This window comes from Numida meleagris, chromosome 2, assembly GCF_002078875.1.
Source record: "Numida meleagris isolate 19003 breed g44 Domestic line chromosome 2, NumMel1.0, whole genome shotgun sequence".
Taxonomy (NCBI): Eukaryota; Metazoa; Chordata; class Aves; order Galliformes; family Numididae; genus Numida; species Numida meleagris.
The window spans coordinates 25650542-25675997 of record NC_034410.1 but is presented as its reverse complement, the minus strand read 5'-3'; the positions used below and the strand labels follow the sequence as shown (position 1 = coordinate 25675997).

General features: G+C 37.6%; 1 long non-coding RNA gene across 1 annotated transcript; it reads left to right on the top strand.

Annotated features, from left to right (window-relative positions):
- On the top strand, positions 8661 to 23119 carry LOC110394716. The gene is made up of 4 exons (XR_002435828.1): positions 8661 to 8790; positions 18157 to 18267; positions 22462 to 22539; positions 23063 to 23119. It is a non-coding gene; the product is annotated as an uncharacterized LOC110394716 (long non-coding RNA).

Here is a 25456-nt window from a genome sequence, read left to right as displayed (position 1 = left end):
TTATTTCTATGCCTCACCCAGCCCCAACTATCTGTTACAGATCCCTGTCAGTTCTTAGCAGATGTTTTATGAAAATTCTCACACATGTTTCAGGAGCTAACGATTTTCAGTATTATTCCCATTTTAAATGTACCGCTAACTCTTTTGTATTCGTTGCCATTTTTATCTTATGCACTAAGCATTACAGCAGCAGGGTTTGAAATTAGTACCACTGGGTGGCTCGCATTGATGTCTGCATGATAAGAAGCAGCCTTTCATCAAGGATAAAAAAAGCGTATTATTTAGTAAACTAAGTGCTTTTCTATTATTGCTTTTTAAAGCTGTATCACTGCTGTTAAGAAGCTAAAACTGGTTAGCACTGGCTATTTGCAAACTTAGCAAACACCTCTTTCTCCGTAATTTGATCACTTCAGAAACTGAACCTTTTTTATTTTTTCTTTTTCTTTTCCGAGTGTTTATTTTTATACCTGGTAGCTTCTGTCTCAACCTTTCCATCTGGTTGCTTTTGGTTACTGTAAATGGACAGGGAAAAAGTTTTCACATTACAAAGATAAAGTTTCCTGTCTTTTCAGTGTGGTACAGAGGTCAGGATGGGAGATCAGAGGCAGGAAGCAGCTTGTCATTTTGTTAACGGGTACAGGGACTCAGAGCTTTGTTACACTCTACCGGAAGCCATTAGAGATCTGTAATAAGCTAGGAGCGCCAGCATGGGGCTGGTGTTAGGCTGGCAATGACATGTAGTTTTGTTCAGGAAAGGCCTGGAATGAGACACTGGAAACTGTTTGCAATACATACATGTGTGATTTCATACATATACCTGAACCCACATGGATCTTCCTTCTGGTGTGTGATTAACACAGAATAAACACTATGTTTTGTTGGTCCTGCCCTATCTCAAAGATAACTGAGTATAAAAGATTGTTCCTTTTTTTTTCCCTTTTTTTTTCCTTTTTTTTCCTTCGTACTGCCTAGCTTTGCTGTGCCTTGTGAGGTAAAGCACTGACATGGCCTCCATTTTCTAAAATTGTGGGGGTAGCATCAGTTTAAACCTGCCCTTCGGTGTTTCTTTTTACATTTTCTTAAACTCATTCAGGAGTGAAATTCCTGTGAGTTATAAAATAATATTACTAAAGCAAAGCATTTTTTTTTCTAATAAATTCTATAGGATTTTAAAGTAATTACTATTGAAATCTGTGACATTTCTGTGGTACCCTATTATTTTCTCCTTTAATTCATTCCATTGGATTTTTTTTCTTAAGGGTGAAATCCTTCTGAAAATATTACCCCTCCACAGTGAGCCCTTTTTTGAAATTGTTATGCAAATCCAAATCCTGCAGTCTTCAGAGGGAATCTGTGACAAAACTAAGACAGACATAGCTACCTCCAGTCAGGCAATTCTTTTGATTAAGGTTCTCTGCTTTAAAACAGAGTTTAATCAAGGATAGCAAAACCAGAGGAAAACCACTTTCCAGGTGTGCCTTCTTGTGCAGATGGTGTGCTGCCAGAGAGAATCAAAAGAGACTTAATTACAAGAATGATCAGCAGTCAGACAGGAATGAGAAATTGTGCGCTCTGATGGAAGCTGTTCATTACAAAACAGCACTGCTTGGCACATGGGGAGGGACGAAGCTGCTTCTGACAGATGACAAAGGCTTTTTGAAGTCTGCTGAGACCAAATAATCCATGCCATAATGTTTGAAGCATTTAGAGAAGGTGACGATCACTTGTCCTTGCTCTGGACAAGTCTAACCCAGCAGGGGAACTCATGCTGCTCACTTTCCTGGGCAAATGGGGAGGCAGTAGACCTTCCCAGTCTGCTTCCTGACAGCCTTTGAGATGCTTCAAGGAGTGGCAGCAGTTAAATGCAGGGCTAGTATCTGTTTTGAGAGAGAGGTAATATTACTTCTATAAGAGTTAAATCATTTGGCTAAGATAGAGTTGGGGCCCTGCTGTTCTGCCTGCTAACACTCAAGAGTGTGAATGCAGTCTCTGAAATTTTGGAGACTCAGTAGCTTTTTGAAATTGTTTTTGTGGGCAGTTGAACATGCCCTGCCGTGCACATATATCAAAAGTGTTGAATATTTAAGGTTTAGGAATAGCCTAAGAAGTATCATATTGTATTTACGGGTTAGGAGGGGGATATAGAGTCCTCCCTTATCAGCAGTGTAGTACACCTTTTACCTTTGATACTCATTTCTGGTTTTCTTTAGCAAAGTTGACAGTTAAACTGTGGTTTTTCAACTTACTGTTTGTAGCTGTACCCACAGAGTCCATGTGGGACTCCATCCAAGTACGACATCTGGCCACAGGGAGCTGCATGAAGAATAGCCTCATTAGTATGTGCTGAAGGATAAGCCCTGTCTTCTACCTGGCTTGTCTACTGTTGGACATGTAATCAGTGGTCCATAAACAATGATGCATTTGTTAAGGTACTATTGATGAAACAAATTCTAAACTCCGTTAACTGAAGTGAGACCATGACTCTTCCTTTGCTGCCTTGGGACTAGCACAGCACCCCACACTGGTATTTCAGTTGCATGCATATTTTGATGACAAAAACCCACCCCAAATCACGAAAACTAAACACAAAAGAAAAATCAAATCTGCAATCATCTCTCCAGGAAACAGTAATGTCAGTTTCTCCTTGTGTAGCAGTTTATTTCTATTTTTTTTTCCAGAGGGTTCTACAGACACTAGTGAATTAATTTTAGCAATATCACAGAGTGCATAGAGGCCTAATCCTGCGTAATCAAGGGATAGACTGTCACTGATTTCAATGAGCTTTGGATTTGGCCTAGGTGAATATAGACTAAGAAAGAGAAAGAGCCCTTCCAGCAAGCAAGCAGCAAAGCTGGGATTTAAACATAAATGATTCAAACTAATAGCATCCTACTCAGTCCCTCAGAGAGTCTATTGAAGGTGTTCTGAGACAGAAGATAGAGGGAAAGGGATTAAAATGCCCTAGCAAATCTCAGAGAGAAAGGCGAGCAAAAGAAGAAGGTTGGTAGTCCAATTGTAGGGTGAAAGGATGGACTTGGGTCCTTCCTTGTCCTCAGTTTTGTCTTTTCTCCTTTCCTTACTCTCTCTCTGGACAATTTACTTCAATAGGTTTTCTTGTTTATTCTCTCCTGGTACAGGTTCCGTGTTTGTCATTGCTCTTTTGGCTGCCTGCCCATTGGTAATTGGCAGGAGATGCTGCTTCTGGGAGTATTGAGTCACTAGGAGAAATGCACTTGCAGGACACTTAGTAATACATGGGTCTCAAAGTACTTTACAAACATTAATTAATTCAGACTTACGATACATTTGTGAAGAAGACAATCCTTATTAGACATTTTCCTCTTCTGGGAAAAGAGAGTAACTAAAGAAAACTTTTTCTAAATTGTTACTATATTTTTATTATTTTCATCATATATATTTATGTGATATATATATACAATCATAGATCAAGTGTGAAGCATCTGCATGCAGACCCTTGCATGAAAGAGATGAAATTGAGGTAAGCAAAATTAGAATCCACTTTTGAAACTATGTTTATAATGCACAACCTTGGAAAAAATCATTAAGTCAGAAACAGAGACAAGAATGTGAATGCTTTGGCCTGCATCGGCCAAGAACTGTGACAGTGAGTGAAATTAAACCTACTGGGGTGTGTTTAGTATTGATATCAGGCAAGCAAGTTGAAAGGCATCAAGCAAAGTTAGGGAGGTCTCAGAACATCATTGCTTTAGTCTAGGCTCCCTTTGGATATTTAGGAAACCAGACATATAACCTTGGTCTCAGTAGGAGAAATAAATGCTTCTGTCTTTTCTTTCTTTTTTTTTTTTTTGCTCAAAGACATAATAACTATTCTAGGTCACTTCATACTGTGACAAGGCCCATGTTATGTAAATTAAATTAAGACTTTCAAGAATGAATTAACAGATGATAGTGAGGCAGGACAATTTTGGAAGAAAAAAAAGTGAGGTGATTTCTAGCAGAATGTAAAACTTATCTTGCAGTGTTGAGTCAAGAATGTAGTATTTTCTGAACTGGCTTCTCTGAGCACAAAACTTGTTTCTTTGCTTATATCTTTCTAAATACATATCTAGTTTGATAGTTCATTGTAGCCATGATGTTTGTGCTTGTGTTCCAGTAAGGTTTATTCAGTGAACTCTATAAAGATCTGTAAAAGAAAAAGAGAAATTTCTTCAGTTTCATGTTAGAGAGAAAATGGACATTGTAGCTAGAAAATTTCTGTGTGCAGTTTCATTTATAGACAGCATTTTTAAGAACAGTAGTCTCATATCTTTCTTATTGCATACACTGTGTATTTCATAAGAAAAAGCCCAGCATACACATTGACTTCTACACAGAAGATGACTGCTATCTGTGACAAACCTTCAGGGGCCAATCTGTTTAAGGGGAATGGGAATTATAATGAAAGGAAAAAGGAGTTGAGGGGGTACACCCTTTTCATAGCAAAAAGAATGGCCACATGCCTGAAGCTAGAGTCTATAAATCTTACAGGTGAGAGCCAACAGTCTGCATGGACATTCTGTAGAGCTAGAGAAAGAGCCAGTGTTAAGGGCAGATGGTGAAGGAGCATACTCTTTGGCTGGAGTATGGAAGGTCCTTAGTAAGTTTTCTGTGGGCCACAAACACTCCATGCAATTTTGGAACAGACTGTGCACACTTTGTTTATGAAAAAAATTGCTCTTTTTCTGCCAGTTATTCACCTGTTTTAAATGTTGAACTTCAGTGTTTCACTGGATGCAAAAGCATATGTCAGATGCCACTCCCCTGTTCAGTTTTAATTGTTCATTTACAGAAAATAGTAAGAATCATCTCTTTTAACTTTCCACTTCCTCATTTGAATAAGATACTAATGTTCTAAATGTTATTCTATAAATAACTAAAATATTATCCTTGCAGTTTCCTGAACCCCTAATGTTCTACAATTCTACTTGAGATGAAAGGCCACAGTGTTGACCAGGAGTGACTGCCAATGCTCTCTAATGAATGAAAAGCCATCCAAATCTCAAATGTACTCTTCTCGAGGAGGGAGGAACACTAACACCACTTGTGGAATTCATTTTACTTAGGAACATACCATAATTATGATCCAGAAAATACTTAAATGAAAGCAGGTAACAAGCAGATCTGAAGTTCTCATACTATACGAGATCACTATCACTCGTGATTCTGAATGCAAATAAATAGCAATATGATTGTAAGCTAGGTGGCAAAGTCAGAGCCATTTCTGCAAATGACTTTGCAGAAAATGACAATGGGATAGATTGTATGATTGATTTAAGAAGATTTTTACTTTTTATTAATATTTATTTTTGCAAATTACTTGGAGACTAATCTTCTGTATTAACATTGTAAGTTTCCTCATATGAAGTTCAGCTGCTTTCTGCATTCATAAAACACTTAACTTCTTTATACAGAATATGTTTTTCAAATCCTTGCATAGGTAAAGAAAATGAGCTGATTTTGCTCACATTTACTAAAAAGAAAATAGATTAAAAATATTCACCTTTGGGCTGAAACCTTGCGTGGAAAATTTGAGTCAAAATGCAGAACTTTACAGCTAGTTATATATATGTGAAAATACAGAATTTTAAGAAGACTGTTAAAATATGTAGGTTGCTCTAAAAGTAATGCCTCCTATCTATTTCCATGGAAACTACAACAGGTACAAACAGCACAATAACACTATTTGATAGAGCGGATTCTCATCTACAAAACTCTGTTTTTCAACATAATCAACACCATTAGCTATGCATTTTGGCCAGTGATGAAAAAGAGCCTGCATGATGAACAGGTATAAATCTGTATCTGTGGAAGTGACACAGTGTTTCACAGTTTCAGCACCCACAGCCTCACTGTGCTCACATCTACACTGTGATCTCAACAAATGTTCACCAGTTGTCAATGAATGTCGATGAGTACCATTTTTTCCACATGGAGGAATTCAGTGACACGCTTTTGCTTCATATGCACTTCCATGTCAGATGCCATTCTGTCAGACTGCCCTCTGCTGCTATCTGTTGCATAGCAATAAAATATAATGGAATATTGCCGGGAAGGTTCAACCTCTACTGCCATATCACCAACATCCTCCTCTGACATCATGGACCAATATAAAAAAATGAGAGGCGTTACTTTTGAAGCAGTTCTCATAATTTCTGCTATTGCGCACTGGTTGTGAAATTGAAATGTAAACTTTTGTATTAGCTTATAGCATGATGAAGCACACAAATTATTAGCCATTTGTTATTAACAACAAGGTTTCTGGATGACAATAAGCTGTCTTCAAGCCTCTACTGCGGAGTGCTGAACACCTACTCTGGACATTTATCTTACTTGTCCAATTACATCTTTTGAGTCATCACATTAATCAAGGAAATAATTATTAGGGAGAGAAGGAATGCTGTCAGCTTAATAACACATCTCAGAAATGTATCACTAGGAATGACATTAAAACATTCACCTAACAGTGACTTCGATAACAGCCTACTTACCTGGTTCTCAGCCTGCTAGTATTAATATCCAGTGCATACATGTTCATTTACTACACCAGTTTTTCTTTCCATACTTTGATAGCCATGGCAGGAGTCATATTGTTGGGCAGGTTAGTGTGCCATCCCTTGGAAAGTGCTTCTTGATCCATTTCAGAGACACAATTTTTTAACTCAGCTAGAGGGATTTGAGTGAGCCTTGATCCTCTGTTATTGTTGCTGCTGTCATCTGCAGCTTCAGAAGGATCTAACGATGCAATGCCTTGAATCAAAAATATCATATAATGTTTTATTAATATTTTTTAAAGTCAGAATAGTAACAAACTGTTCTTATATCTGTCCCACACTTACCATCTTATCAGAAAGTAAAGATGCTTTTCAATCCTCGTGTCTTACTACTTGTTTCAAATCATTTCAGTTCTGGGTACTCTGGGTACAGACTATGTACAGGTATAACTGAAGATACATCTGCTTTTTGTCCATGAATTTTGATGTCTCTTTTTCTTTGAAAGCTCTGTCTTTTGGGGTTTATGGAGAACTATCTTAAACAAACAGGTCTATTCTGTTTCCTTTCATTTGTCTCAAAACAATGAGTTTATTTTAGTACTTAGACGGCAGCTTTACAAAGATGTTGATAAATTCTGAACGTGCAGAAAATGAATGTTTTACAGCTCGTTCCTGAAAGTTAAATAAAGAAGCTGTTTCATGAAATGGATCCTACTTCTTTATTCTCATGTGTTTCATACAAATACTGATACTTCCTGTTCTGAGAATATTGTAAACAACCCCAGGCATTACACAAATTATCCTTTCTGAAGGTTTATAATGAAAACAGGAGCAGTTTATAAACAGAAGTGATGTGAATTTTGGTTCATTCAGATTTAACAGCCAGTCCAAACACCTGTGCAATTTAAGCTAAAGAAACACATCTGCTGTATGAAGGCTGAATTTAAATTAAAGCTTAACAGTATAATCAAAGATTTATTATTAATACAAGTGCACTGGTATTATCACATGCAATCAAAATTATCCAGTTATTATGGTCATTAATGTGGTAATACAAGTAAAACTGATATATAGACAAATTTAATAGCTACCTCTCTTCCTGATGCTGTGTTTCCAGTGCACCTCAAAAAGATGAAAGTAAAGTTTCAAGGTGAGTAATCACTATTCAAAATTCTTTACAAGGAGAAGTACATTCACTGTGTTCATTTTTTTTCTTCCTCTTTGCCAGGCAGAGAATGGTGATAATGTTGATGATTTTTTCCTACTCAATTTAGAGTAAATATATAATTCCATGATGGCAGCAGGGGGCAGTCTGACAGAATGGCATCTGACATGGAAGTGCGTATGAAAGAAAGCTGTGGAACTGAATTCCTTCATGTGGAAAAAATGGCACCCACTGACATTCATCGATGCTTGCTGAACGTTTATGGAGACCAAACAGTGGATGTCAGCACAGCGAAACAGTGAGTGTTGTGTTTTAGCAATGGTGACAATAACAGATACGAATTTATACGAGTTCAGTGTGCAGTTTCTTGTTTATCACTAGCCAAAATGCATAGCTAATGGTGGTGACTATGTTGAAAAACAGTATTTTGTACCTGAAAGTTTCCTCTATGAAATAGTATTGTTGTACTGTTTGTACCTATTGTAGTTTCCATGGAAATAAAGATGAGGCATTACTTTTGGAGCATCTTATATATATTTCAACATGCACTACTCATTCTATCTTCAGTGGTCTGCAATTCCACATTATATAACTTCTAATGCTTAAACGTTATCATAATTAATCGTTAAGAGCCATTAATTGCTCACTCGAAAAAAGAGCAATAATTTGAAAAGCATACATATGTACAAAGCTGCACAGACACAATTTTCTAGTAACCCATTTCTACCATGTTACATTCAACATCATGTTACAGCAATATTACTAGTGCATTATAAAAACATTCCAGTAACATGACATCTAGATGCCCAAGATTAGTAGTGTACTTTTAAGCAATGAGATGATGGGTGCAGAAAAAATATGAAAACTGAAGAATATGAAGTATCTAGTATGCTATTTTTAGTAATGTTCCTTCTGTTATTCTATTTTCTTTTTTTTTTCCTTCAAAATCTTAACTTTTTTTTTTTTTTTTTAAGTAGAGTTGTATTGTCAGGATTTTATTAACAACGGAGAAAATTGACACTGGATCTTAGATTGACCAATCTGAGTGGTGCAGTTGATACAACAGAAGGAAGGGGTGCCAACCAAAGGGACCTGAACAGGCTTGAAAAGCAGGTCAGTGTGAACCTAATGACATTCAACAGGTTTAAGTGCCAGATGTTGCACTTGGGTTGGGGCAGTTCCAAGTATATCATAGAATCATAGAATTAGCTAGGTTGGAAAAGACCTACAAGATTATCCAGTCCAACCATCCACCTACCAACAATAACCCCACTAAACCATGTCTCTCAACACTGTATCTAAATGTTTCTTGAACACCTCCAGGAATGGTGACTCCACCACCTCCCTGGGCAGCCCATTCGAGTGCCTGACCACTCTTTCAGAAAAGTAGAATTTCCTAATGTCCAATCTAAATTGCCCCTGGTGCAACTTGAATCCATTCCCCCTCGTCCAGTCACTAGTTACAAGAGAGAAGAGGCCGACCCCCAGCTCACTACAACCTCCCTTCAGGCAGTTATAGAGAGCAATAATGTCTCCCCTGAGCCTCCTCTTCTCCAGACTGAACAATCCCAGCTCCCTCAGCCACTCCTCATAAGGCCTGTGCTCCAGACCCCTCACCAGCTTCATCGCCCTCAGTACTCTCGGATGGATCTCGTCTGGCCCAATGGACTTGTGGCAGTCCAGGTGGAGTAGTAGGTCTCTGACTGTTTCCTCCTGAATCGTATGGGGTTTATTCCACTCCCCATCCGAGACTTCCAGGTCAGAGTGCAGAGTACTCTGAGGATAACTGGCCTGACTTTTAAAGACAGATGTAAAGAAAGCATTGAGAACCTCAGCCTTTTCATTGTCCTCAGTGGCTACATTCCCAGCCGCGTCCAGCAAAGAATGGAGATTCTCCTTGGTCCTCCTCTTACTGTTAATATATTTGTAGAAGCGTTTCTTGTTCTCTTTAATCCCAGCAGCCAAGCTTAGTTCGAGCTGGACCTTTGCCTTTCTAATTTTCTCCCTGCACATCCTGACAACCTCTTTGTGCTCTCCCCGAGTTGCCTGTCCCTTCTTCCACAAGAGGTAGATTCTCTTTTTCTCCTGGAGCCTCAGGAAAAGCTCCCTGTTCATCCACGCCGGTCTCCTTCTGCACCGGCTCATCTTGCAGCTCAGGGGGACAGCCTGTTCCTGCACCTTCAGGACTTCCTCCTTGAGGAGCGACCAGTCTTCCTGGACTCCTTTACCCTCTAAGACCGAATCCCTACCAGTCTCCTGAACAGTTCGAAGTCTGTCCTCCAAAAGTCCAAGGTATCAGTTTTCCTGTCCCCTCTCCTGGTTCCACCAAGAATTGAGAACTCTACCATTTCATGATCGCTATGTCCAAGACAGCCCCCAACACATCTCCCACCAGACCTTCCCTGTTTGTAAAGAGCAGGTCTAGCAGGGCACCTCCCCTGCTAGGTTCTCTCACCAGCTGCAGAAGGAAGTTATTTTCCATACACTCTAGAAACCTCCTAGACTGCTTCTTCTGCACTGTGTTGTATTCCCAGCATATATCAGGGAAGCTGAAGTCCTCCATGAGGACAAGAGCTGGCGATCGCACAACTTCTGCCAGCTGTTCATAGAACACCTCATCTGTCTCTTCATCCTGGTTAGGCAGTCTATAACAGACTCCCACCAGTATGTCTGCCTTGTCAGCCTTTCCTTTGATCCTAACCCATGGAGATTCAACATTATCTTCCCCAGTTGCAAGCTCGATAACATCAAAACACTCTCTAACATAGAGAGCCATGCCACCACTGCTCCTTCCTTGCCTATCCTTTCTGAAGAGCTTGTAGCCATCCATCGCAGCACTTCAGTCATGGGAGTGATCCCACCATGTTTCTGCAATGGCAACTAAGTCATAGTTTGCCTGCCGCACGATGTCTTCCAGCTCCTCATGTTTGTTGCACATGCTGCGGGCATTGGCATTGATGCACTTCAGCTGAGCCCCTTGCCCCACCCCTAATCCCGATGCTCCCCTAGGCACACCTCTTGCAGGCCTGGTTTTATCCCCTTCCCCCTTCCTCTCTACTTTAAAGCCCTCTCTATAAGCCCTGCCAGCTCGTGGGCAAGTATGCATTTCACCTTTTGAGACAGGACAGACCCATTAGCAGACCTCAGGCCTGGTGCCGAGTAGACCGCCCCACGATCAAAGAACCCAAAATTCTTGCGTTTGCACCAGCTTCTCAGCCATGTGTTTATGAGATGGGTTTTCCTGCCCCTTTCACTATATCCTTCTCTGTCACTGAAGGGATAGAAGAAAATACCACCTGTATTCCTTTCCCTTAACTAACCGCCTTAGTCCCCTGAAGTCATTTTTGATAAGTTTCAGGTTTCTGTCAGTAACTTCATTGCTGCCAGCCTGAACTATTAATAAGGGGTAACAATCAGAGGGGTGGATCAGACTGGGGAGTTTTCTAGAGATATCCCTGACCCAAGCCCCAGGGAGGCAGCACACCTCCCTATGGCTAGGATCAGGCCGACATTCTCTCAGAAGAGAGTCACCTACGACGATCATCCTTCTGTCCTCCCTGGCAGAGGCAGTCTCGAGGCATGGAGTTGACCGCCTCACCCTAGGCAACTTTGCAGGCAGACCTCCTCCTGCATCCTCACTGACCTCTCTTTCAGGTTCCGGGGCCTCAAACCTGTTACACAGAGGCACCTGGGGAACCGAGGTAGGCCGGGATGGGGGTTGCCTGCATCACCGAGCTGGGACCTGTTTCCATTCCTCCTCTTCTCCCAGTTTGTTTCCTTCAGCTCGATCATGGCAGGTGAGAGGATCTGCCACTGTTTGGGGGGTATCACTCTGACGTCTTCCCTGCAGAGAGTTACACCACCAGTCTATCTCCCTCTCACATTCCCTGATGGATCTTAATCTCTCCACCTCCTCCTTGAGCTCCACTACCATATTGAGCAGCTCATCCACCTGCTCACACCTCACACAGGTGGGAGCAGGTACAGACTGGGAGAAGAACTCCTTGAGAGCTGTCCTGCTGAGAAGGATGGGTAGATGAAAATCTTAACATAAGCCAGCAGTGTGCACTTGCAGCCTGGTAGGCCAACCATATCCTGGGCTGCATCAAAAGAGGGGTGGCCAACAGGGACAGGGAGGTGATTGTCCCCCTCTCCTGAGTCCTTGTGAGGTGCCATCTGGAGTACTGTGTCCCAGCCTGGGGCCCTCAGCTCGGGGAAGATATGGAGTGTTTGGAACTCATCCAGAGGAGGGCCATGATCAGAGGGCTGGGGCACCTCTCCTACAAAGACAGACTGAGGGAGCTGGGATTATTCAGTCTGGAGAAGAGAAAGCTCAGAGGAAATCTGATAGCGGCCTGCCAGTGCTTAAAGGGAGCTTACAAGCAGGAGGGAAATCAACAGATCAGTAGTGATAGGACAAGTGGGAACAGTTTTAAACTAAAAGAGGGGAGATTTAGATTAGATGTCAGGGGAAATTTTTTCACTAAGAGGATGATGATGAGCTAGCACAGGCTGCCCAGAGAAGCTGTGGATGTCCCATCCTTGGAGGCATTCAAGGCCAGGTTAGATGGTGTCCAAGGCAGCCTCATCTGGTGCCCAATTTAGTGGTTGGCAACTCTCGCCATGGCTGTGAGGCTCAAACTAGATGATCTTTAAGGTCCTTCCATGCCAAGTCATTCTATGCTTCTATGACTATTCTATGATCTGCAAAAACATTAACATCTGCAATAACTTATAACTCCTTGCTTTCAACAGGATTTAGGCTCTTAATAAGAAATTAAAAGGAGGACTATGGTTCTTTGCCTATACAAAGCAGACATTAAATAGAGTGCCATGTAATCTTTAATTTTTTAGGTGGTAGCTCTGAACATTTAGTTTGTCATAAGGTTGTATTTCAGAAGATATGTGTGCAGTAAAAAAACTTTGGTCATTTGTCTGATAATCTAGGCATTTTTCAGGAGCAGAAACAGTAGCAAACATCTCCTTTTTGAATTGTCGTGTATTATTCACTGCTTGGCTTAGGTGGTGCTTCCTTAACAAATTAAAATGACAAATTTTTGCCCTTAAGTATTTACAGTTGAAATTTATTGCTCTGACTAGACTGTTGGATGTCTGCTGAAAATTCAGAACAAATGGCCCCTTTACATGACTCATCAGTTCTATGCAACATACTTTCTGAATGTATGGCAGATCTTGAGCATGAACTACACACACAATCTCTGCAACAAATCTCACGCTTTTTGAATAGAAATACGGAAACTTTCCCTTTACATACTTAAAAAAAAAAGTTTTCCTGATGAAATATTGTCAGAAAAATGGGAAGAAAGTCAGGGTGCATGTAAATGTTGAGACAGCACTGAGTAAATACATTTTAGAATATTGTTTTCAACACAGAATTAATAAATAACTCCTTTAGGAGTGTTTAAAATACACACTGCATTAACTATGTAACCATTCCTCCTAGTAAAAATAAGGAAAATAGATTTGAAACCATTCCATTTTTGTTTATGTTTTCTTTCCACCCCTGCAGTTTAAATGTGTCTACATTTTAGTTTCAGATATTGCTCTGAAGGATGAGCTACACTCCCTGGCCTATTTAGCCTAGTTGTGCTCTACGCTGTGTTTGTAAAGCTCAAAGTATGTGCAGGTGGTACACCATCTCAGGAGGAAGTACTGTGTGGAAAGATATATTGTTTTTGCATAACAAGAAGATGTTATGACTGTAAAAGGTCTTAAGAGGTGCAATGGAGCTCTGATACAGGATAAATTTCTGCTTGCAGAAATGAAGACCTGCATTTTTGAGTAACAGAAGGAGATGTACTGATACAAATCAGTTGTGTGGTTTGAATGATAGCCAGAGGAGAAGGTTAACTATGAGAGGTTATTGCAGCATACCATAATGGGTAAAAAATAAACAAAAGTGAGATGAGAATGGGGAGGGGTTAACCAAGCAGTATGCAGGGGAAGAACATCTGCTGAGGGAATTAGAGGCATCAGATAGGCTGTAAACCCTGCAGTCCTCAACCAGTGGGGAACACTGGAGGGATTCTCTGCCAGGAAGCTGGAAATAAGTGCAATTCTTGCACCCTTTTTTTCTTAAGGTTGCCTGCTATTGCAAAAGCATGAAATAAATTGTGATTCATAGAAAATTCTGCCTGAGCCCAGACTATTGAACATGAGCATTTCTCACAGTACTTTGCTAAGGGACAGTGTTCTCATACAATATAGATACAAACAAAAAATATATATCAGCTATTAAGATCAGCTTGGCTTAAAAAAGGATGACTGTAACTTTGCCTTTTCTTTTAATTCACCGGTCTGCTGTCAAGCCCTCAGACTGGCAAATACCCTCATTATGAATTATCATATATTATTCATTCAATACCTTAGGAAAGAATAGTGCTTTATGTTCAGATTAAACTGACTTATTTGTGCCTCACAGAGCGTACAATTTTTATAAAGCATAAAAGTATAAGAGAATACAATCAAACATGGTGAACCAGGTAATATGATATTAAACCTCAAAAGTAAAAGATTATTTGGTACCTTTCTTACTGCTCCCTAGCTGTGTCCAAAAGGCAGGGTTTAACCCTGCCTTTCAGTTCATGTATTTTGAACCTGATACTCCCTTAAACTCCTAATGGGAATTCAAAAACACATCACCTGACTCACTTGTTGCTAATGGTGCTACTCAAAGGAAGATATTATCTCACATTGCACAGGAATCTTCTTATATAATTGTTCCTATTGTCATATAAAATGTTTATTTTATAGAAAAAGCTTGGCTTAACAAATGGGAAATCAACTCTGGAGTTCTCTGATATTCCCAACAAAGTTTATATCTAAATCTTGTCAGTGATAATAAAATTCTAAGACTAACTGTCGCAAAAACTTAAAGCTAAAGTATGAAAATACCTTAGAGCTTGCATGCTACATGGTAACACCATCAAAGAAGGAAACTCATCAAATGGAACTATAACTGTTTCCCAATATCAATGCAGAATAATTATAAAACTATGAAATATAAATTTATTAATAGATAAATTAATAAGTGGATAAATTAGTACATCCTTGTATCTAACTAAAGAACTCCTCAGCAGTATACAATGTCAGTAACACATAGTTTTAAACTAGATGACTGACATTTCTGAAAATAAAACCACCAATATGCAATCGGTATTGAGAAGAGGTGTACTACTATAGTAGTGTGAAAGGTACAGAAGTGTGAGGTGAGACGAATGGTAAGATTAGGAAAGTCTAGCTGGTTGGCAAATTTGTCACATAATTATTATTTTATTGCAACAGAAAAATGTTGAAATTTATTTTTAAAATTAAATCTTGGAGGCCAAAAAGGCAAAGTGAGTCTTCAAAGCTATGATCTTGGAGCAGAATATGAGTTCCCAATTCCCAAGAGAAGGACTACTTTAAAGAGATATGATATTGTTCTGGGATATATAAGATGACTAGTAGAAAGCTGGCATGCGCTGAGGAAGTTGGAAAATACTAGACAGCTTGAAAAAACAGCAGGGCTCAGAAAGATCTTTAAGACTGGAAAACTTGCCATCATTTGTATAAAAGCTTGGATTATTTACCTACTACTGCAAAGACAGAGGATGCACTTAGAGTGTATTACTATCTTCTAGGGGATCTAGCAAGAAGATGCACAACAAGAACCTATGGCTGGAAGTTAGTAGGCAGATGATAAAGTAAGCACAGTGAAATGATTAACTACAGGAGCAAACTGTCAAGTAGATTCTCCATCAGTAGATTACATTAAATTTTAGGCAATATGTTTTAGACAGAAATTAGATTTTAGTCAAATACAAATTATTACAGTCAAGATAAGAACAAATAGTTAGATACAATGGACTTTGATGTACTGGAATCGACTAGATGATATTATTTATCCTTTTGGTTTTAAAGACTTTAGCTGGATTTGAGAAAGAAATATAGAGATTGTAGATTGATCTGGGGCTAGACAATGAGGAGGGGCTGGTGAGTGCCTATAGCAGGGGGGTTAGATGATCTTAAAGATCCCTTCCAACCCAAACCAGTCTATGATTCTATTTCTCATCATTAAACCCATGAAGTACATACTTTTTCACATGTACTTTTTACACACACGCTTTCATCTGTGTTGTCTGGCTCTGACAAAAAATATGTTATTTTTCAAAGCTTGATAAATCTTTGCAGAGAAGTAATATTTTTCCAGGCTACTTGAGCTTATAGTGTCATAGGAAGAAAAACTTAGCATGCATTGAAGAAGATGCTTTCCTCAAAGATTCTTCAGAATTCAAAAGCCTTTACATGTCATTGAATAGATTGTATAAAATAGAAAAAATATTTAATCACAAAGACCAGTTGTGTTTAACTAATACAGAAAGCTAAGTATAAAAGGGTTTTCTTGACTTCTGTGTATCAAAGGGTGCCTTCAGGAGAACATTAGTGATTTACAGTGAAAGGAGAAAAGGTTGTTGCCCACAAATATAACCTTCACTCTTTTTCCAAAAGCTACTGTCCCAACTAGAGAGCTTCCAATGACAAACATTCACCATTTCCTAAGCCACTTCTAGTCATAAGTGTACATTATCTTAAACCACCATTAACTATGACTTGTGCTAATATGACAGGTTGTGAACCATAGTAGAAAACACATATTAGATTTTACTGGCTGTTACAAATTTGGTAACCTGTAGAAAAATAGCAGAGAAGAGCAGGACTCTTAAATGTTCTGGACATAGTCTATGTAGTACTGTGGAGGCACCCTAAGAGTTGACATGAGTTTATCTTGCATCAGTCACCTCACTCAGAATAGTTCAGGGGGTTGGCAATAGTTTCAATTATTTTTGCTTCATACAAAAGTGAACAGGGGTTCAAATTTGGGCACAAAGACTGTAATAACTGAGGAAAACAATTCCTTTCTGTTTAGACAAAGGTCAGAAGAAAATAAGATAATTTTGATAACTTCTGTAATTCAGAAACTAAATAGTTTTTTTGCAACACTTTCTGCTGTAAATGCTAACTATTGACAAAAATGGGAACAATTGTAATATTTCATTTATACGTGTATGTGTGCCTGTATGTGAGTAGGAAGTGCCCAAAATAAATTGTGTTTTGAAGAACTTCTTTAGCTTAAAACATTATCTATCACCTTCTGTCATTCCAGTAAAGATTTACTAAGCTTTACTGAGACATAATAATATTAATATATTGCTTTTAATACTATTCTCCAAAGCATTTGTTAGTGTGTTTGTCATCTTACCAACATACATTTGGACATTCATTTTCCTAATGACTTTGTAAAGATCACCCATGCACTATAAAGATTTCTTCACTAATTAGTCCTCTATTTCTAGGCACCACCAAGATATTCATGTAACTAGAATACAGATTTCATTTATTTATTTATTTTGTTAAGGACAGAATTTTACTGAGGTAGAAACAGTACTAATAACAATCAATAATAATATGATTTATTAACACAAGTAATAGAAAACAAATGGCAATTAGGAAATAAACAAGTAAAATTTTGATCCCCTAAGTGTTGATCTGTCATTTACGATATATCTTCCCATGCAATGATACAAAGTATTGAGATTCTACTGTACAAATAAATAAAAACAAGGAATTATTTCATTATAGCTGCTAAGTTCCCTACAGGGATTTGCATTAGAAGAACCTACAGAAAGATCAAAAGGCAATGTCCTAATTTGTATAAGTTCGTACACAAAAATACAGTTGCAGTTCTCCTTTCCTCATATCTACAGTGTTATTAACTAGACCAATCAGGTTAACATCAAAATGCTCTCAAGATCCTTTCTTTCTGCGCAACTCCTATAGCTGACCCCATTGCTACTATTTGCCTGTGAAGAACCTTGTCTAGTTGTAGTTCTAAAACAGGAAGTGCCATAATTCTTATTAAAGAAGAAAAGGGAAAGGAAGGCAAGGGAAAGCAAGATATTGGTATTATTAATGGCACTGGATTTATTTATTAATGCATTTAGTTTTAATCATATTTTCATCTAGCTTTACTGTTTGAAAATGGGGAGATGACATTTTTAACTCTAGCTAAAATTTGAATAGAGGTAGAGGGAGATCAGGTTTTATTCTCTTTATTTTACAACCTTTTCCTTCCTTTGCTTCTTACAAACCAACTTATCTTTCTCTATCCTTGTCATATTCTCATTTGAACCTTTTTTTAATTTTCATATTAGAAGGGTACTGAAAACTATTACTGGTAACTTTTCCACTGTTGTATGTCTTTTAGATTGCCTATTTTTGATTCTTTTCACATGTCTAATGTCCTTGTGCTTTAACAAGTGCTTGCAGGGAGTGGGTAGAACCATGAAGTAAGTGCAAGTAGATGTTCTCAGGTCTTAGATGCAAATTTGGTTGTTAATTAACCGACATGCTGATTCTGCATGCCAGAACAGTCATAAATACTTAAGGTCACTGCTCTATTTCTGTTTTACTCCTCAGATGCAGATATTGCAAACAAATATTGGGAGTTCTACAGTTCAATGGTGAGCTACTGAATGTGCTGTCAGTGTAACTACAGAGATATTTATGGACTGCTGACTGCAGGAGAAGGTAAGAAGTTACAGCAGCTGGCTGGAAAAGGATCTCATTTCAGTTCTTGCACCAGGGCCCCACTACTAGTGCTCTGCTCTCTGATCCTAATTTTATTAAATCCAAAAGTTAATAAAAGCCAAAAGCTTCTTGTCATAATGTAATTACATTTCTAAAAATAAGTTTAGCAAAATCAAGGGAATGCAATATCAGTTTCTTAGGAAAAAAAAGGCTGAAACTCTACGTTTCTGTGTCTAGCTAAGATTGTGTGATAACAGGAGATGAGAAGGAGTTTAAAATCATGTCCACAAATATACATTGAATATACATCAAGCTTTTGGTACGGATTTCTAAAGCTAAGTGAAGTCAGTGGATGTGTTCCCATTGACTGGTGGTTTTCAGTCAGGCTGTAAAAGACTTGTCACTCCATTTTCAATTAAATACTCTGAACTCTCTGACTCAGCATTAGCAGAGAGAGATGGGTAGAAAAACTGCTGCAAAAAAATGATAATTTAAAATCATGCAGTCAGACACTGTAAAAAAAAATCCATTAAATTTTAGGCTGCAAATCTGTCTATATACCCTTGGACAGTCTCTGTTATCTACCAGCATAAACTACACTGTGGAAAAAACCTTAGATTTGCTTCAGCTTATTTTGAAATTACATTTGAGTGAATTGAGGATTCTCAGAGAACTGAGCAAGATGGGAAAAATAAAATTAAAAAACTGTTATGTTCTGAGAGCTCTCAGATTTAGGGTTTTAAAACATATGGACCATATTATGGAATATAAACACAGTGCTTTGCATTCAACTTCTTTTAAAAAGAAGACAAAGTATGACAAAAACTACAGAAAAATGACTTATGTGAAATATTCAAGTATTACTGTTCAAATTTTAATTGACAGTTTTATTCTCATTTTAGCATGCTGGGAGGCTCTTCACAATTTACCAAATTCTGGTAACATACCTTTCACATATCAATATGCCATTATGTTGACATTTTGCACCAGACTCACATGAATTCCAAAGTTCATTACTGAATCCTGTGAGATACAACAAACATGACTTTCCAGATTATTTTCACATCATGAATGAGGCAAGGAAATATGATATCTCAGTACTGATAGGGATACCCTCCTCTTTAGGGGTTGTAGCCTTAGGAGAGACCATGACAGTAATCACTTGAAAGCATCTCTGAAGACTGATGCTAATTGCTTCATTATTCTGGCCTCCTTTACGTAAAATGTTTTGCAAGAAAATCAGACTTTAAATTATAAAGTTTCTAACACATTGCTCATAGGAACCAACCTTTGCCTGTGGCTGAGCTGACAGGGGCTCTTTGGTAGCTGCTGTAAATTCCTTCCAAACAGAGAAGGAGGGTGCCTGCATTCTGACCTTCACAGTTGGATGTAGTGAAGTGGGGTATGTGAGTGAGATGTTAATACAGGTGTATTAACAGCCCAAGTCCTGAAGGCAAAACATCCCTGTTTCCAGACCTTGTGTTTAGTGTAAAAAGCCCAGCATTTAAAAATGCCGTCTTTTGTATGGCTCTGTGAGAACCTGGCATGCTTGTTTTCACTTTCAAATAGGATTTTCCTCTCTGTCTGGTGTGGGCATAAGTCGAAATCCAGAAATGACAGAGGAGGGTAAAGTACAGCATTCCAGCAGTTTCCCTACCTCTCCTTCCTTTCTTTGACTAGGAACCAAGTGTACCTGAGATTTCAATCAAGCCTAAAATACAAAATCATTTAAAAGGACATGTAAATTTATGTCACTGCATAAATATTAAATGCAGTAATAAATGATCTACTAGTATTATCTATTTATATTTAAAAGTTGCCATATGCAGGGTAATAAATGCTTTGACATTGTATATGTATAAAATAACCTAGTGTGCCTTTTTGACCCTACCTCATTTTGTGTAAAACACCATTAGGAACAACCATAATGATACTTGCATATATCCTGAGGGACTGGTGAACACTAGCAGATGCTCATCTTTTACTTACTGACTGATGGAAGCTGAAATTGTGAGAATTTTGCCATACATCATGCAGGTGCTGAGAGGCTAAGGTGATAAGTTCAAAGAGCTGATGGTTAATAATTAATTATAATAAGCATCTGCTATTGTTACTACCCAGAGGCTGAAATTACCCAGAGTGCTGTTTAGACACAGTGTGGAGTTATGGACAGCATAGCTCTGCACTGCCTCTGGAAGGATCAGGTGAGAATTTTCACTGACCCATAGAAAAATCAGAGATTTCTTAAGCTCTGCAGTAATTCATAAGCACTACAGCCCAAATTCAGATGTCCTCATTCTGACAAGTACCAGTGTAATGTCATTATAATTAATGTTGAAGAGCTCACGGGACAAGATGTACAATGTTGATACTCAGTCCTTTCCTATACCTTGGGCGTCCTCTCTTCTAAATAAAACTAGCCACTATGGGCATTTAATCTAAACCAACTGTTCCATCTTCTTTTGTAGTCAGGAGAAAGAGATAGACATCTTCACAGAGAGTTGAATCTGTCTTCAGATAAAGCAGTTGAACAGCCCACTGGAGATCCCCTCTCTTCCTACACTAACTGGGGAGGGAGAAAAGCAAGGATTTAGACATTTGCATGAAAAGAATTCCAGTGCAATACCTGAGCTAAGTTAAGCTGATAGTTAAGGCAGGTCCATACCTGCTGATGATCCATATTGTAAGCTTCTGAGTGTAGTCCTTGAGTATTTTTTTTTTGTCATTTTCTTTAAAATGCAATTAACAGCTGAAAGATGACAAATCATATTCAGTCTTATGGCACAAGCAGACTATATTTCACAGAAGTCCTAATAATGCAAATCTAGACATCCCCTACTCGTATACCTTGCTTCTATTTTCATTATGAGGCAGATGCTTTTTTTTTTTTTAATAATTGTAGATAACTTATTGATTGAGAAGTCTAAGTAGAAATAGATGATTAATTGAGCAATTATTCCATTTATTGACTCTGCCATTATTCAGGTCATTTCAGTTAGCCAGTGTTTTCAGAATTATTTGTGCTTAAAATTATATGGTTACAACACATGGAATTAGTAGAGGCAATGCAAAGTGCTAATGACTTTCAACAACTCTTGCAAACCAACTTCATATAGTTTACTTATGTGTGATGTGAAAAAACAACTATATTTCTATCACTGAACAAATAATTAATTCTACAGAATTTTATTCATGTGAGTAAATTGCTTACACAAGTGTGCCTTAATCTGTATATATATGTAAGAGAAGTAGATGTGCATAAGGTTTGTCATCTTTTCACAGGTATAGTTGATGATGAACATCTTATTAGGTAGCCAAGGCTTTTATAAGTGTTAGCAAACCAGAAATATTTTACCTTAGATTTAAACTTATTAAAATCTTTCTTATAATCCAACTCTTCTGATTATCATGAAGAAGAAGACATTAACAGTTGATTAAAACAACAGATTATACTGAATTGAGAGATGTAATGTTACTGGTGAGAGCATGAAATTAATATGAGATGTCAAAACATCAGAAACCCAGGCAAGAAATTGCAGAATGAAACTTTTTATGGGGGAAAAAAAAAAAAGCAAACTACTGTAATACAGTGAAGGCACAATAATCTGAAATATTGCTAATGAAAGGGGGATATTTGGAAGACAGCTGGGATGAAAGAGTACTGAAGATACTGAAGAACAGAAAATTGGATATAAATAAACAACTATTTATGGGATCAGAAAGAGAAACAGTGAACGGCTTTGGGGAGAAAAGATCTACAATAGAACAATACACAGAATTCTGTGCACAGTACCAGAAAATAATTTCTAAAATTATAAAGAATTCAGAGAAGAAAATAAAAAAAGTGACAAGTGAGCTGTAGTTTCTAATTTAATTAAACAAACTAGCAATAAGATTAAAACTGCAATAACTTAATAGTTTTCCTCACTGAAAATCAGTCTTGTTACATTGAAAAGTATGGAGCTGGAGACCTATGATACTGATGGGGGCAATGTGAATGTGTTTATTCACTCTGACTCTGATCCAGCTAGGCCTGTTTTTTAGTGAACTGAGTAATGTCATAGAAATTTAGAATTAGAAATATAATGAATATAGAAATAGAAATACAAAATTTTGCAGGCATTGAAAAGTTAGAAGTCAAGATTAAAGTCTAGTTAAGTGCTGCAATAAGTGAAGGAGTTTTGTTTCACATAGGACAGTGACAACATTACCATAGGAGTTGTTTTGATGTGCAACTGGAGATCTGAGACTGAAATTACTACTTCAGTTATGGTAAGTGATAACCTAAGATACATTTATAACTGCAAATTTCTATCTGCTTTGGAAAATGGAATTTTTTCTTTTGTAGTGTTATGTTCTGTGTTGTGTTTTCTTATGAAAGAAGCCTGGGAATAAAGTCTCACTTTGGAAAGCCACTTTGAGTTAGTTCAATTCAAACTTTAATCAAAAGGGGAAAGATATTTGTACGGTATAGCTACTGGCATATAACATAGTTGCCTCTTTTAGGAAACCTGTCTTATACACAATTGTCTAGGGGATACTCTAGAGAACAATTCAGCACATCTAAGTTCAACTCTTGATTTAGCCCCTGGAGGAGCCTTTTTTTTCAGGCTGTGAATAGAGTTGAACTTCCTATTTCAGGATCTATATTAAGTCTATAAAAATCTGAGGTCTGAATCACCATGTCAAGCTATAGTTTAAAAATGACAATAACTATCATTAAGGACTAGATCACAAAGCCTTTAAATGATATTCATAATGATGCATTGCATTTCTTTATTTTACATTATACCAGGACTGATCTGTGCAATTCATTATAGTCTGATAACAGTGAGAATTCAACCAGATGCTATTAATAAGTGAAACTACTTGTTCTGCAATTAAACTACTGGAAAACACAAAGACTTATAACTTTCTAGATACTGTACCTTTTTCTGCAGTTCTCATGTGTCAAAGGTAAAGCCAAAGTTGTTTAAGGAATTTTAGCAACTCTCCCATTACTGTGGTCAGCTTCTGCAGTGCTTTTATTTCTTTAACTCTTCTTGCAGTCTCTTCACTGGTAGATTGCTTATCCAGTTAGCAGTTACATATTTTTGTACATAACTATGTATACTTGTTCCTTTTGTATATCTTTCAATTGCACACATACATTGAATATTTCCTTAAATTTCTTTTGTTGTTGTTGCTGTTGTTCACTATAATTTGCTAGGTAGCAAAATTTTTAATAGTGCACTGTTTGGGGTTAATTAGATATTGATCCATATCATCATAGGGTGCTTTAAGGCATTTGTCATGTCTTATTTTTGATTCATTCTTATATTTGAATAGTTATTCTAAAAGACTCATTACTGTTTTGTTTGGTATGTGAATTTCTAATTTCTATTTTTTACCTCTTTGTTATAAAATAGAATATTACTCCTCAGAACTTCTGGAATTCAAGATCTCTTGTTATAATTTCATTTGAACAAACGTCACCTATCTTAGACACAATGATTAAAAAATTCATGAAGCCTGAAGTTCCAGTAATAATTTGCAAAATTATAAATGAAACAAGTTAATACTCCCAAAATGTTTACAAAAGAGCAGAAAGTAATTATCTTCAACCTAATTTTCTATCCACAGCTTTTGTTAAAAACTTGTTATAGTCAACATTCAGTGATTCTGAAACAAGATACAGCCATACTATTTTGAGATATACAAGAGGTAGGTGAGGGACTTACACAATCACATAGAATTAAATAATAATTTTTCAGAGGTAACCAGAGATAAAATATTCCTAAAGGTCACATGCCATCTCTTCAGACCATTTAAGGCTTCTGAAATGCCACTCTGAGGTAAAATAACTGCCTCCCCAGAAGAGTCATCCTGTTAGAGAGTCAGCTAGCATCAGTACTGAGATAAATGAGAGTGCAGAGAATTGATTTTACACTTGTATTGTAAGTGCGGTCAAAAATTGTAGGCCAGTACCTCAAATAGAAATCTGTAATATTGCTGTGCCTTGAATAATGGCAAAGAGGATATAGTTAAATACACCTTAATATATCTTTTTTCTTTTTTTTGCTAACTTTAAATTAAAATATTCACTTCCCAATTTGTTTTACAATGTGGTGCAAACCTCACTTTATTTGGAGTTTTTCTCTCTGTTGATAATACCTATAAAGAAACAGACCTCCTATTCCTTCACCAATCACTCTTCTCATTCAGCAGTTTCTCTTATTGCAAACTATTTCTTGCAGTGTGGCAAGTAAATAAATGCATATTTTTTCAATCAAGACTGACAAAACCTTAATAGGTAGGAAGGAAGTCTGTGAATGTTCCAGGTTTATTATTTTTCAGCAAGGTTGTTTTAGCACAGAGAGACTGTTGAGACTAAACAGAAGAAGTATTTACACAAATTTAATTTGGTTGCACCAGATCTGTTAGTTCCGTGTAGGATTCTGGCTGCTGGCCTGTTTGTTTTTTTTTTGTCTGTTTGTTTGTTTTCCCCCCATCTTTTATTTCTATTTCAGATGTTTCTGATTTGAGTAAGCTCACATCTGCTTTGGCTCCTTGCCTTAGATGCTACTGGTTAGGCTACAGTGCTGTCCAGCTGGGACCATCCATCTCTGGTCAGGTATTTCAGACATAATCATGATTGAGCAGCAGCAAGAACAATTAATCCAATATTTTACTACTTTCTCCTCCACACAGTGTTAAATAGTCTCCAGGGTATGTAGGCAGCAGGACAGAGACATTTTGAGAAGCCCCAGAACATTCTCAGAAGTTTAAAAAGAAAGCAATTGGCCTTATTTTCTTTCCCACCAAGAAAATAAGAGTATTCACAACCCTAGCATAATTCCACAAACACTTCAGTGTATAGTGTTACTGAGGAGAACAAATACTTTAATAAAATTCACTTTGATAAGTCAAAGTAGGCTAAACTGAGTATGTAGTCAGGCATGTAAATGTGAGGTGATTTTTTGGAACTGATACGTGGTGAATATTTTCTTCCAAAGATGAGCAGAAAGTGGGAAGATGTTCTTTGGCACTGTTTGAAATTTTGCTTTTGTCTTTTCCCATTCAGTATAAAAAAATCCACCAGAGCAGAAACTCTAGAAAAACTAGGAAATTAAAAGTGAGTATGCCATTTAAGCCAAAAAGCTGCTAGGGATTTAGTGACTTTTTTCTGATATTCTTTTTTCTTCAATGA